Genomic DNA, 12,376 nt, shown 5'->3' on the forward strand with positions numbered 1-12,376 from the left:
CGTCCAGCCACTCTCTACATCATCAAAAATATATACCGACCCCTTATCATGGGGTGCACCTAAGAACGCATAACTCAAGTGATCTGGTAATGGGTGAAACTCAAGTATGGAAACATCTTCAATAGACGGCTCGAGACGCTCCTGAGAAATTTTCTACTCTGCTAACCCAAGAGAATCGAATGGCAAATCCAACTTCCTTTTCCATGGAGGTGCATTCAAAACCTGCATTTGCTCTATTTTAAAGCACTCCTCTTTAGCTGTGGGTAACTTTATTTCCTTGAACACATTAAAAGTGACCTTTTGATCGTAAACCTTCATCGAAAGCTCTCCTTTTTGCACATCGATCATAGTTCGGCCTGTAGCCAAGAATGGTCTTCCCAAGATAATGGAAATCTTCTTATCTTCCTCGAAATTAAAAATTACAAAGTCAGCAGGGAAGAAGAGTTTATCCACCTTGACCAAGACATCCTCCACTATACCTCGTGGATAAGTGATGGAACGGTCAGCTAGTTGCAATGACATGTATGTTGGTTTTGGATCAGGCAGACCAAACTTCTTGAAGATAGATAAGGGCATCAGATTGATGCTAGCTCCTAAATCACATAAACACTTGTCGAATGACAAGTTTCCGATGGTGCAAGGAATAGTGAAGCTTCCAGGATCTTTAAGCTTCGGAGGCAACTTTTGATGCAGTACAGTACTGCATTCCTCCGTTAGAGCAACGGTCTCTAAGTCATCGAACTTCACTTTCCGAGAGAGAATACCTTTCATAAACCTCGCATAGCTAGGCATCTGTTCAAGAGCTTCAGCGAAAATTATGTTGATATGAAGTTTCTTGAACACCTCCAAAAACTTCTCAAACTGCTTATCCAGCTTTTTCTTCTGCAGCCTCTTAGGAAAAGGAGGTGGAGGATAGATCTGTTTCTCCCCTGTTTTACCCTCAGGAGGAGTGTGTTCCACAGTAGTCTTCCTTGGTTCCAACTCTGCTTCCTTCTGCACTTCTTCTTCAGCCACAACTGTATTTTCTGAAACTTGAGATTTTTCAGGCTCTTCGTCTTGCTGAACTTGGGGGCTTGCGACCTTTCCAGACCTTAAGGTGATAGCGTTCACCTGTTCTTCAACTTCCCTCTTGCCTGGATTTGTTTCTGTATCACTAGGAAGCGTTCCTGGTGGTCGATTCAATAAGGCGTTAGCAATTTGCCCTATTTGGTTCTCCAGATTCTGGATAGAAATAGTCCGATTTTGGCATATAAGAGCCTGGTTTTTGCACATAAGCCGCAACTCCTCCAATTCAGATTTTTTTTTCGAAGATAGACATGCACCATGAGTTTGTTGTTTTAGTATAATTTGTTGCTGAAAACCAGGAGGGTTGAATAGCTTATTTCCAAACTGCTGGAACGGCTGTTGCATCGCATTCTTATTGTTGCTCCAGCTGAAGTTAGGATGATTCCAGTTGTCAGGATGATAAGTGTCTGTAACTGGTTGCTGCGATCTCTGAAAGTTGCTCACAAACTGAGCTGAGTCAATAGATATAGCACATTGCTCCGTCACATGCGGACCTGCACATAGCTCACAAACACTAATTATCTGCTTAACACCATAGTTAGCCAGAGAATCGATCTTCATAGACAACGCCTTTAGTTGAGCAGTGATAGTCGTAGCTATATCCACTTCAAGAACTCCTGCTACCTTTCCCTGTGGACATCTCTGGGTTGGATACTGACATTCATTAGCAGCCATCAATTCAATTAGATCATAAGCTTCCTTATAGCTCTTTGCCCATAATGCTCAACCTGCTGCTGCGTCGAGCATGGGTCTGGACTGTGCTCCCAACCCATTGTAAAAATAATTGATGATCATCCAATCAGGAATTCCATGATGAGGACACTTCCTAAGCATCTCCTTGTAGCGCTCCCAAGCTTCATATAAAGATTCTCCTGATTGCTACGCAAATTGAGTAAGAGCATTCCTGATTGCAGCTGTCTTCGCCATAGGGAAGAATTTAGTAAGAAACTTCTGAGCAAGATCTTCCCAAGTAGTAATCGAACCAGCTGGTAGAGAGTGTAACCAGCTCTTAGCCTTTTCCCTCAGAGAGAATGGGAACAGTCTCAGCTTCACAGCATCTTCAGAAATACCGTTGAACTTGAAGGTGTCGCAGATCTCAATGAAATCCCTAATGTGCATATTGGGATCTTCCGTTGAAGAACCCCCAAACTGGATTGAATTCTGCACCCATTGAATTATGCCAGGCTTGATCTCAAAGGTATTAGCTGTGATAGCTGGCCGGACAATGCTAGATTGAATGTCATTGATCTTGGGTTGAGAAAAATCCATCAAGGCTTTCATTCGTGCTGCTGGATCTCCCATTGTAATGAGTACCTGAAACACAAACAAATAAACCGTGAAAGTAAAAGAATCTGAGTCAGTGAACTATAACGACCACTGATGACAAGCACATAAACTAAAAATTAACACCGAGTCCCCAGCAGCGGCGCCAAAAACTTGTTAGGGCGAAAACACGCGCTAATATTCACGCAAGTATACACGTTCGCAAGTAGTATAAGATATAAATCAGATTCGTTCCCACAGAGACTGGTTTAGGTTAAGTTCAATTTATGTACCTATGCAACAATGTATGGTTATCGCTCAATGCTAAGACAAATAACAATTTGGGTTTTTATTAAACTAAGAGATTATACTAAATAATATTAACTAAGAGAATTGAGGTTGAATTACTATATATGACAAACATGGGATCCTAACTTCATTTAATACTTCATTCAATAGCCTTTTCATTCCTAACCTTAGCATGTGATGGTGATGACATTAATCAGATAACACGAAACTGATAAACGCCAACTTTCGTTGCACGAGTACCATTCTACCAGACATCCACAAAAGAGATAGAAGCTGAATAGGCACCAATTATGTTAAGACCCTATATATCTATAGAATTTGACAACATAACGGTTTAAGCACAAGTTATCCATAACTATTACATAGGGCAAGTAAAACGGTTAGAGTTACCTACGAATCATGCATACACATACATGACCCTATGCTAGCATGGCAAGTTCTAAACCTCTATATTCACCGTCGCTTCAATAGAGATTAACACGCTATCTTATATGTTAGCTACGCACATAAGACGAATAAGCACAACCAATACTAGGATATCAATCAATCACCACACACCAAGATATCAAAATAAATTAATTATTGAAATCCATAAGTAAATTCGTTAGAATCCCATGACAACAATTAGCTCATAATTGAACTCATCGTCACCATGGGTTCCAATGAAAGCATGGTATAAAACAAGGTCTTAATAAACTGAATAATAATCCAAGTACGAATAAACGAGATCTAGGTTCAACAAGAACGAAAACGAGCATCCAAAGTTACAACTAATTCAAAGAATCACATGTTGAAAACAAGATCTTCTTTTTCGGAGTTGTTCTGTGCTTCTAGGTCTTCTCCTTGGTATCCCAATCTTCCAAGATGATGAAAACCCTTTTTTAAGTATATATACGCCCCTAGTGGACCTGGACCCTTAAAATTGTCAAATTCCACTCAAAAAAGGCTTTTTCAGCGTAATCAGCGACCAGCCGCGCCCTGAGCGGCCGTTCAGCTCTCCTGAGCGGGCGCTCAGCTCTCCTGAGCGGGCGCTCAAACAGCTTTTGGAAAAAATTATGATGAATCTTGTTTTGGCCATAACTTGAGTTCTACTCGTCAGAATTAGGCGATTCAACTGCCCACGCGAAGCTAATGAGATTCTCTACAACTTGACAATGGCCTTGGCTTATAATTCTGATCACTTTTTATCATATTTCCTTTAAAAACTCTTTTCTTCATATAACTGATACCTGAAATGCAATAACACAAAAACACATCAAAATACCAACAACTTGAGTCCAAAACACCGATTTAAGCTTGTAATAAAGCATTCCAAGTGGATATAAAATCCACTTATCAACGGTACTTCCACTACTGATGCGATTTTTCGCGATGGGACAGGAGTGTATGTTCCACTATTGTTTCTGCTCCATGTGTTCACCATGGTTGTTTTAGTTTTCCCACAGACAGCGCCAAATGTTGTGGAATAAAACTGGAGTATGCTAGTATTTAATGTTAGGGTTTGTGAGCTTCGAGTTTTAATGGCTGCTCTTGCGTTCGGGACTATCGGTCCTTGCAAGATGCCTACGTATCTCTGTGTTATAGAGAATCAAGCCAAAAACGTAGTTCTAGGTTAGGGGGTAGAGTCTTTTATATAGAGGTGAGTCTAGGGTAGACTTGTGTTGGGAGACTTGGTCGGCAAGTCTCCAACTTAGATAGTGATTAGGAGTCCTATAAGGGAAGGAACTCCAGAACCTTCTGTGTAGGACTTTGAGTCCGTTTAGGACACATGTCTCTGCTCTTCCAGCCGTATTGGGCCTCGTCTGCGAACAGCTTGTGTTCGTGGACCTTGACGACCTCAGATGGTGGGCCTTGTCTACATGGGTCGTTTTGAGTCTGCTACGAGCTCGGACCAGACATGTCTAAACTGGACTTCAGACAAGAAACCCAAACGTAATTAATGCAATATTTAATGTATTTTTAAGATGTATTTTCTATCCATATCATCTTATATGCTTGTTTTACATGATATGAGATTATATCGAGGAATTGAAATCCTTTTGGGGGTCGTTTAGTTCGGGGTGATGGAATCAGGGATGAGTTTCGTTCATTTGAACACAATACCTAATGTTTGGTTGAGATTTTTTTTAACCATATAACTCAAATCCCCGAAATATGAGTTTTTATAACTAAGGGGAGGTGAGTATAAGAGTCTGGTATAAGAAATTAATTTAATTTTTATTATTTTCATCATTGTTTGAGTAATTAAATATAAATATTTAATATGAAAATAAATTAATAACTTGATTCCAACGTGATACCCTTTCTGAACCAAAGAACCCTGATAAATAACTTGCTGAAGGGATTAAATAATAACTACTCCAAGTATTAGATGAGATTATAAATTAACTTAGAGCATCTCCGACACACCCTTTTATCAAAATGGTGCTCACTCCTTAATTCCGGTCTTAATTTTAAGAGCTTAATCTCTATCCTTAATTTTAAAAGCCAAATTTCACTATTAACTATTATTTTATTATTATATATATATATTTTTAACAACATATCTTTCTCTTTTCACTTACTTTTATTTTTTCATAAATTTAAGAAATTTTTATTAATAAAAAATAAATTAAAAAGTAAATTTAAAGAATACTCTGAGAGATGAAAACATATTAAATCACTTAAAATTAATAATTTATATTATTTATAAAGAACGAGTTAAGGAAATGCATTTCTCCCCTACTGTAACATAAATCTATGAATATGTGAAAAGCGATGTATCATTATCTCGATCTAGCCCCCCTCAAAATCGTAGATTAGATTATTTACTATTTTAATAGTTTAAAACCCGTGCAATACATGATTTTTTTTAATATTTTATAATTTTAAAAAAAAATAATTTGAATTAAAATCTTAAATTTGTTCATTTAAATTTTTTAAATGATATAATTTCATGATAAATATATTTTCATGATTTATTTAATAAGACATATTTAAAAAAGACAATGATACTTATATTTGAATGATATAATTTTATTGATATTTCTACATGTTTTTTCAAAAATGATTATATTTTAGTTTAAAGATAAGTTTTAGTTTCGATCAATAACATATGAATTATGCTTAGTCTGATATTAACTTCATTTTATCATGAATCAATAATTTACATTATTGCATTTTAACCAGAGACTAATTACACTGATAAAATTCAAATAATTATTTTTAGATTTATTTTAATTTTTTAAGCCCCGTTTGATATGGTAATTTTGCTTTAACCCAGACAAATATTATATATAATTTTATTTTAGCTAGTCGAAATATATTTTGATAAATTAACTTTTATACTATCTATATAATAATTAAATTGTTTGTTATAGTAAAGATTGCTATAGAAATTAATTAAATTAAAATTAAATTAGTAAAATAAGTTGATTTCGATATCAATTAGAATAATATAGGCATCAATATAAATTATAATTTAAATTACAGAAGGAAGTTGACTTTAATATTAATTTACCCAGTGCTCAACCAAAAAGAGCGGCTGCGGGTTACCTATGATAAAAAAAAATTAAAATGACCTGATATAAAAACATGAATAATTAAGCTCGTGAGGTTCAAAAATATAACGAAATCAATTCTCTAGAGAAGACGAAATCGTGCTACTAATTATAAAGTTGTCAGATTATAGTTAAGTTTGAATAAAACTTAACTAAAGAGAATAAGAAACAAAGTCAAATGTCTTCTTATTTCAAGATTCCAATTTTAAGTATGTTCTGGGCAATGTTATTGAAATTTCTACTAAAATTCTTCATTATGTCACGGTTATAAGCGATGATGCTTTTTCTTAGAAGAAAAATGCTAAAAACCCCAAATATTTTCCCAAATTTTCTCCAAATGTTGATGTGTCAAACTTGTAACTTGTAAGTTTTCTAATAAAAATATGGACCACCCATACATATGCTGCCCCCAATCAATATATGCCAAATTATTTGGTATAAAATTTGGGGTATAAATTTAGGACACCTAGCACTACTCTTCTTTAAAAGGCTACCAATAAATTATAATAGTTGTCAGGTTCACTCTTTTTCTTAAAAGAATAAAAAAATGCTGATTTTGGATTTGCCATTTTCCATTGACCATTTCATATATAAATGTAAAGGCTAGTTTTAAACTTATTCTAGTACATTTCTTATAAATATAATAAATTATGACATTATATGAAAAATAACTAAAATAATACTTTTTATATACGCTCCTTATTATTAATATAATATTAAATTTTAAAATGAAAAGAGAGAATTGGAGTAAAAAAAATTAAAAATGAAGAAAATGAATATTTTATTAAAAAAAATAAAATAAGGAATGATATATAATTTCTTAAAAGATAAGGTAGAAAGGAGCACATCTTTAGTGACAACTAGTCATCCAAGTGATATTTTATGTCAAATTTATTATATTTTCAATTTAAGATCCACTAACCTAATTTAGAGGAGATGGTATATAAGAAAGAAGGTCCCAAAATTTCGGGTAATCTATTAATATTATATATATATATAATAGTTTTTGGGATGAAAAAAATGTTTGTTTATGAGTAATTGGTGAGATTCGAACATAAATTTTTTTAATTATTTATATATTTAAATTCAATAGTTTAGATTTGACTTGAAACATTTAACGATTATAAATATAAATAAACAAGAAAAGAGGTTGAACCAACTTATATTATAATTTACTATAGATGATATTTCTAAATACTGTTTAATAAATTAAAGTAATATTATTGCACTTTTTAATAAATTATTGAATAGTTGTAATACCTACACTTCTGTTTACCTTCATCTTGTCCCCATTGATTTAGATGGTTAAATAATTTTTTTAATCTTTTTATTTTTCCTCATATTTACAATGTATATTATTATTAAATAAAATTCTTTTATAAATACATCTAACAATATTAATTATACCATTATCTTTATATCATTAATATTACTTAAATACATTACATTTTAATTAAAAGATATTATAATTTATAAACACCTAAAAGTATTAATCATATTATGTTTTTTAATCATTAGTTAAATATTAAAAATTCATTAATCACACCCGAAATATGGACAAAATCTCCGTCTTTGATTGGACATTGAAGTCCTGAAACGTAGGAAGCCGGTTCCTTGTTGGTTTAGGTGTCTTGGAGGCTAGTTCATAGAGTTGTATCCTTAATTGGATACCTTTAATGATATGTTAATTTACCGTATTTATTAATTATGAAATTAATAAATAATCTGGGTTTCGGGCCTCATTGGGTTAGTCATTAGAACATATTAGGTCTAATAAATGTAATATTAATTATATTTCTAGGCTCATTTTTTTCCCATATCACTTTTTATCCGAAATATATATTCATATATATATAAGCTTTTAAATTTTGTTTAACAAATTTAACTAATTAAATGGTCTGTACTTGTTATTTGTATTGTTTAAGAGATCTCCTTATTCTAAACCTATTTTTGTGGCTATGTTATTTTAAAAATAATAGTTTGTTAGATACAAAAGGTACATACAGAGGGGTTGTGAATGTATGTGTTTTTTTTCACAAATAAATGCAGCGTAAAATCAAACTATGAAAACAAAATAAACAAACACAAGATTCAGGGTAAATATGCTTTTATTTAAAGTATAAATACCGAGAGGGTTTGCTTACAATTTCAAATATAAAAGATTCGAAACTACAAATATAAAAAGAATCAAAACAACAAACTATCAAACTAGGGTTCTTCTTATAACTCTAAAGATTTAAAACTCTTATCGGATGATATTAAATACCATCAAAAAAGTTTTCAATGATGAGTGTTACAAGTTTGTAAGGATTAAAATGGTGTGAATCAAATTGGGCATGACCTTTACTTGTCAAATCAAACTTTTCAAAGTGTTGAATATATTTTACAAGAGTTTCTCTATATTCAAGAATGGAGAGATGCAAAATCAATCTGCATCTATTTGTTTATATAGGCTGGTAGGTATTCAGGAGAGAGAAGGAACACGTGGCACTTTATCAACCAAGTAAATTGAATTGTACATCTTGCATAAAGAGTTACTTGCGTCCTCTGAGATTTAATTCTCCTTTACTTGCGCATTGGAGAATGAATTACTCTTTAAATAAACTCTCCAAGTCCTTACCGGAGACTAGAGTAAACAAGGAGGGATTTTCCTTAGTGATTTGCTAACTTGCGAGTCATGTTGCTCCTTGTATAGTTTTCTTGCTAGAAGAAGCATTCTTGAGAGACTGACTGGTGACTATAGTAGCTCCTATAGGCTTTGTACTTAGTTTCTTGGTAAGATACTCTGAGTGGCGACCATGTCTTCTCCTGGGACATGTAACTTGCGAACCAATGGAGGCTTAGGAAGAGTTTAGTTGCGACCTTGGAGTACTAGGAAGCTAACTGGCGATTCCAAGGGAGCTAGGAGTTGGTTGCTCACACATGGCTGCTACAAGATCCTTACTTGCGACTTATAACCCTTGTATAAGCTAACTTGCGACATGCTCTCCTCTTGGATGCTTTGGAAAGATCATTTGTGGGCCCTGGAAGCACATGGGAGAGTTTTCTCTCTCTTTCTCATTCTAACTTGCGACCTAGAGCTCCTAATACAGCTAGAATGTTCACTTTGCCTTAGAAAATAATCAAATTATGCTCATTACATCCTAACTGGCGACTAAGGGGAAAACATGCACGTCTGATTTCATTTTTGCTCTAGTTTATTCCCTGAGGCTCCCACTAAGTCAAGACCAGTTCCTGTACTGATATACTGAACTGTATTTCCAGGATATTACTTCTGATAATCAATATATTGATCATGGTGACTCCTACTACAAGGTAGTGTTCACTTTGACTTAATTTATGTAGAGCATTGACTTCTTTGAGCTGTCATGTCTTCAAGTCTTCTCTCTTGAGTCTTCATATAAACCATAAAACATGCATTCCCACATATGAATCCTCACTTGACAATCTTCCTAATGATAGTATTATTTTCCTTTCATGAATCACTGATACCTAGTGGAATGGTCTGGTTCACAGGTGACTAGTTTCGCTCTCAGGCCTTCATACTGTAAGCTTCTCAAATCATTGTGAAGTCTTCTACCAGTTAGAAACAACTTCACGTAGAATCCTTGAGGTCTTCACACTGATTCTGATAACCGCTTTGAATGACTTCAACCTTATTCCCCCGTTGCCTGAACATGTTAATGAATTTCATACGGATCACCGTTGACGTCTTCTTCATTGTAGCTACCATAATCATCATGTATATGCCCAATAAATAACCTGTACCGATTCTAGTGGAATATTGATTATTTCAAAGTCCTTTGTTCTATGTTTATTTATCCAAACCAGTATTGTTGAGCTATACATACAAATTCAACCTTTCTCAACATATTTATTAAAATATATTTAGGTATTGTAATTAAAATATATATCTAATAGCTATTTACTTCGGTAAGTTTATAAAATACATGTCATAACTATTTATTTAGGTGGGTGTGCAAATAAACCTATTTACTTAAGTCGATGTATATGCCTATTTCTTTAGATTTATATTTATTTAAAGTGTATCTATTTTAATAATAATTTTGGCGATTCTAATTATTCTCAAAAGTTATTTACTTGTTTTCATTTTAACATGCATAATTATTGAAAAAACATATTCAAAAGAAAACATATCTCTAAGACTACTTGTTAGGTCACACACACTGTAAAGGGGGGTGAATACAGTGTATAATACAATCAAATTGAACTTTAATATATAAGTAACAGAAAACAAACTTTATTGAAACAATAAACTCTGTTACAGTATGGAACTGTTACCTCTCAGTGATGAACAAATATCACGAGAGCTGCTAGGGTTACAATCAATAATCTTCTCGAATATGATAACACTTATAGTGTAAACCCTATGTCTGTGTTTATATACTACACAGTTACAAGATAATCGCTAATTGATATGGAATATAATTCTGCTTCCTAAAATATATCAATCAGATATCTTTTCTTCCAAGTATTCCATTCTTTACGGAACTCCTTCTTCATGCATATCTCTTCTTATGTTTATCTCGATCTTCTTTTCTTTAATCAGCCACTGTCCTTATCTGATCGTCCTTCAGCACTTAAGTTCTGATATCTAATTTCTGATGATTATCTCCTGATAATATAAGTACTGATATCCTTAAGTCCTGACTTCCAGTATAAGTACTGATCAACGGTTAAGTACTGATTTATCCTGTTAAGTAAGATCTGAAATCTAAACACAAATTATATTAGCCATGACATTATCAAATATATCTAACAATCTCCCCCAACTTGTAAATTAGCATAATATCCAAGTTTAACAGATATTTGATGATGTCAAAAATATTAAGTACAAATGCATGAGAATTAGACTAGATAACTACAACTTACAGTCCTTAAAGCTTTACCAATATTCAACTTCTGATAACAACTTCAGTCTGTACAAATATCAGAATTTAAGCAGTTGTAGATCTTTGACTTGGCTTCATTATCTGATCTCTCTGATGTCAGGAGCTGTTCTGAGATAGTTCTTCAACAAACATCTCTCAGCATATCTGAGTTCATCAATCATTCTCCTTTTGGCATCTTTAAGCTCTGCAGTATCTTCACCAATTTGAAAGATTGCAGCTCTGAGATCATTGATCTTTGCTTTTCTTATATCCTGATCCAGTCTGATCAAATAAGCTTTATCAGACTGAAGATTGAATTCAACAGCCCTGTACCCCATAAAGGTAGTTATGATCTTAGCAGTGTTGGGCTTCATTTCAACTATATCACCATTGTGATCTCTGTACTTTGGAACGTATGTGCTGTCAGACTTAACAGAATAAAGCTTTTTCTATCTCTGAATCTGTTCTTTCAAATAGTTTGCAGCAGTTCCTGTTATTCTGTCATCCACTTGAAGTAAGAATAGTACATGCTCCAATTCTTCAAAATACTTCAATGGAATGGCATTTTGTCTTATATGATAAACCCTACCATCTGTCATGAAGTACAACAAGATGTATTCTTTCAAGTAGGTATGGTAAACCATTTGTACAGATTCCAGTTGATTCAATCTCTCAGGAGTTGCTCCAATACCTGGTTCACTCAAGGAAGTTGGATCATTGGTAGTGTTATGTATTCTCCTTTCATCAGCACTTCCCAATCCAGTTTTATCTCTTGCTTTCTTTCCAGTAACTACTCTAGCTTCAAAACCACTTGCAGTAGTCTTCAAAGATTGAGTCTGTTTTGCTTTAGTGAATCCTGGTAGGAGTGTCTTTAATCTATCTTCTGATATCAAGTAAACTTGAGCTATGTCAGAGGTTACTTGCTTCTTCTGAATATCAGAACTTACAATTTCTTGACTCTGAACAACTTGAGCCATGTCAGAGGTTGTTTTAAGAACTTTTCTTGAAGTCAGAGCAAGATTATCCTTTTCATCAGTAATTTCTTCATCCTCAGGAGGCACATAAACATTGATAGGTTCACCAACCTTTTCTTTACCCGTGGATCTTGGATCTATCTGCGGTTGTGATCTAGCCAATGTTGCTTGAGTATGTGTCCTTTCTTTGATCACAATGCCTTTGAGTTTTGGAAGTGGCTTTTTACCAGAAGCTTCAGGTTTAGATGTGACTTTCTCTGATTTAAGCCTAACTTCTTCTTTCATTAAACTCTCCAAGTCCATTCCTGGATTTTCCTGAAGAAATAACTGTCTT

At 33.8% G+C, this 12,376-nt stretch overlaps 1 non-coding gene across 1 annotated transcript; it reads left to right on the forward strand.

The window, feature by feature from the left end:
- The first annotated feature begins 1,870 nt into the window (after positions 1 to 1,870).
- Positions 1,871 to 1,977, forward strand: LOC141688414 (small nucleolar RNA R71). The gene has a single exon (XR_012561858.1). It is a non-coding gene; the product is annotated as a small nucleolar RNA R71 (small nucleolar RNA).
- Positions 1,978 to 12,376: the final 10,399 nt, after the last annotated feature.

This window comes from Apium graveolens, chromosome 9 (genome assembly GCF_009905375.1).
Source record: "Apium graveolens cultivar Ventura chromosome 9, ASM990537v1, whole genome shotgun sequence".
Taxonomy (NCBI): Eukaryota; Viridiplantae; Streptophyta; class Magnoliopsida; order Apiales; family Apiaceae; genus Apium; species Apium graveolens.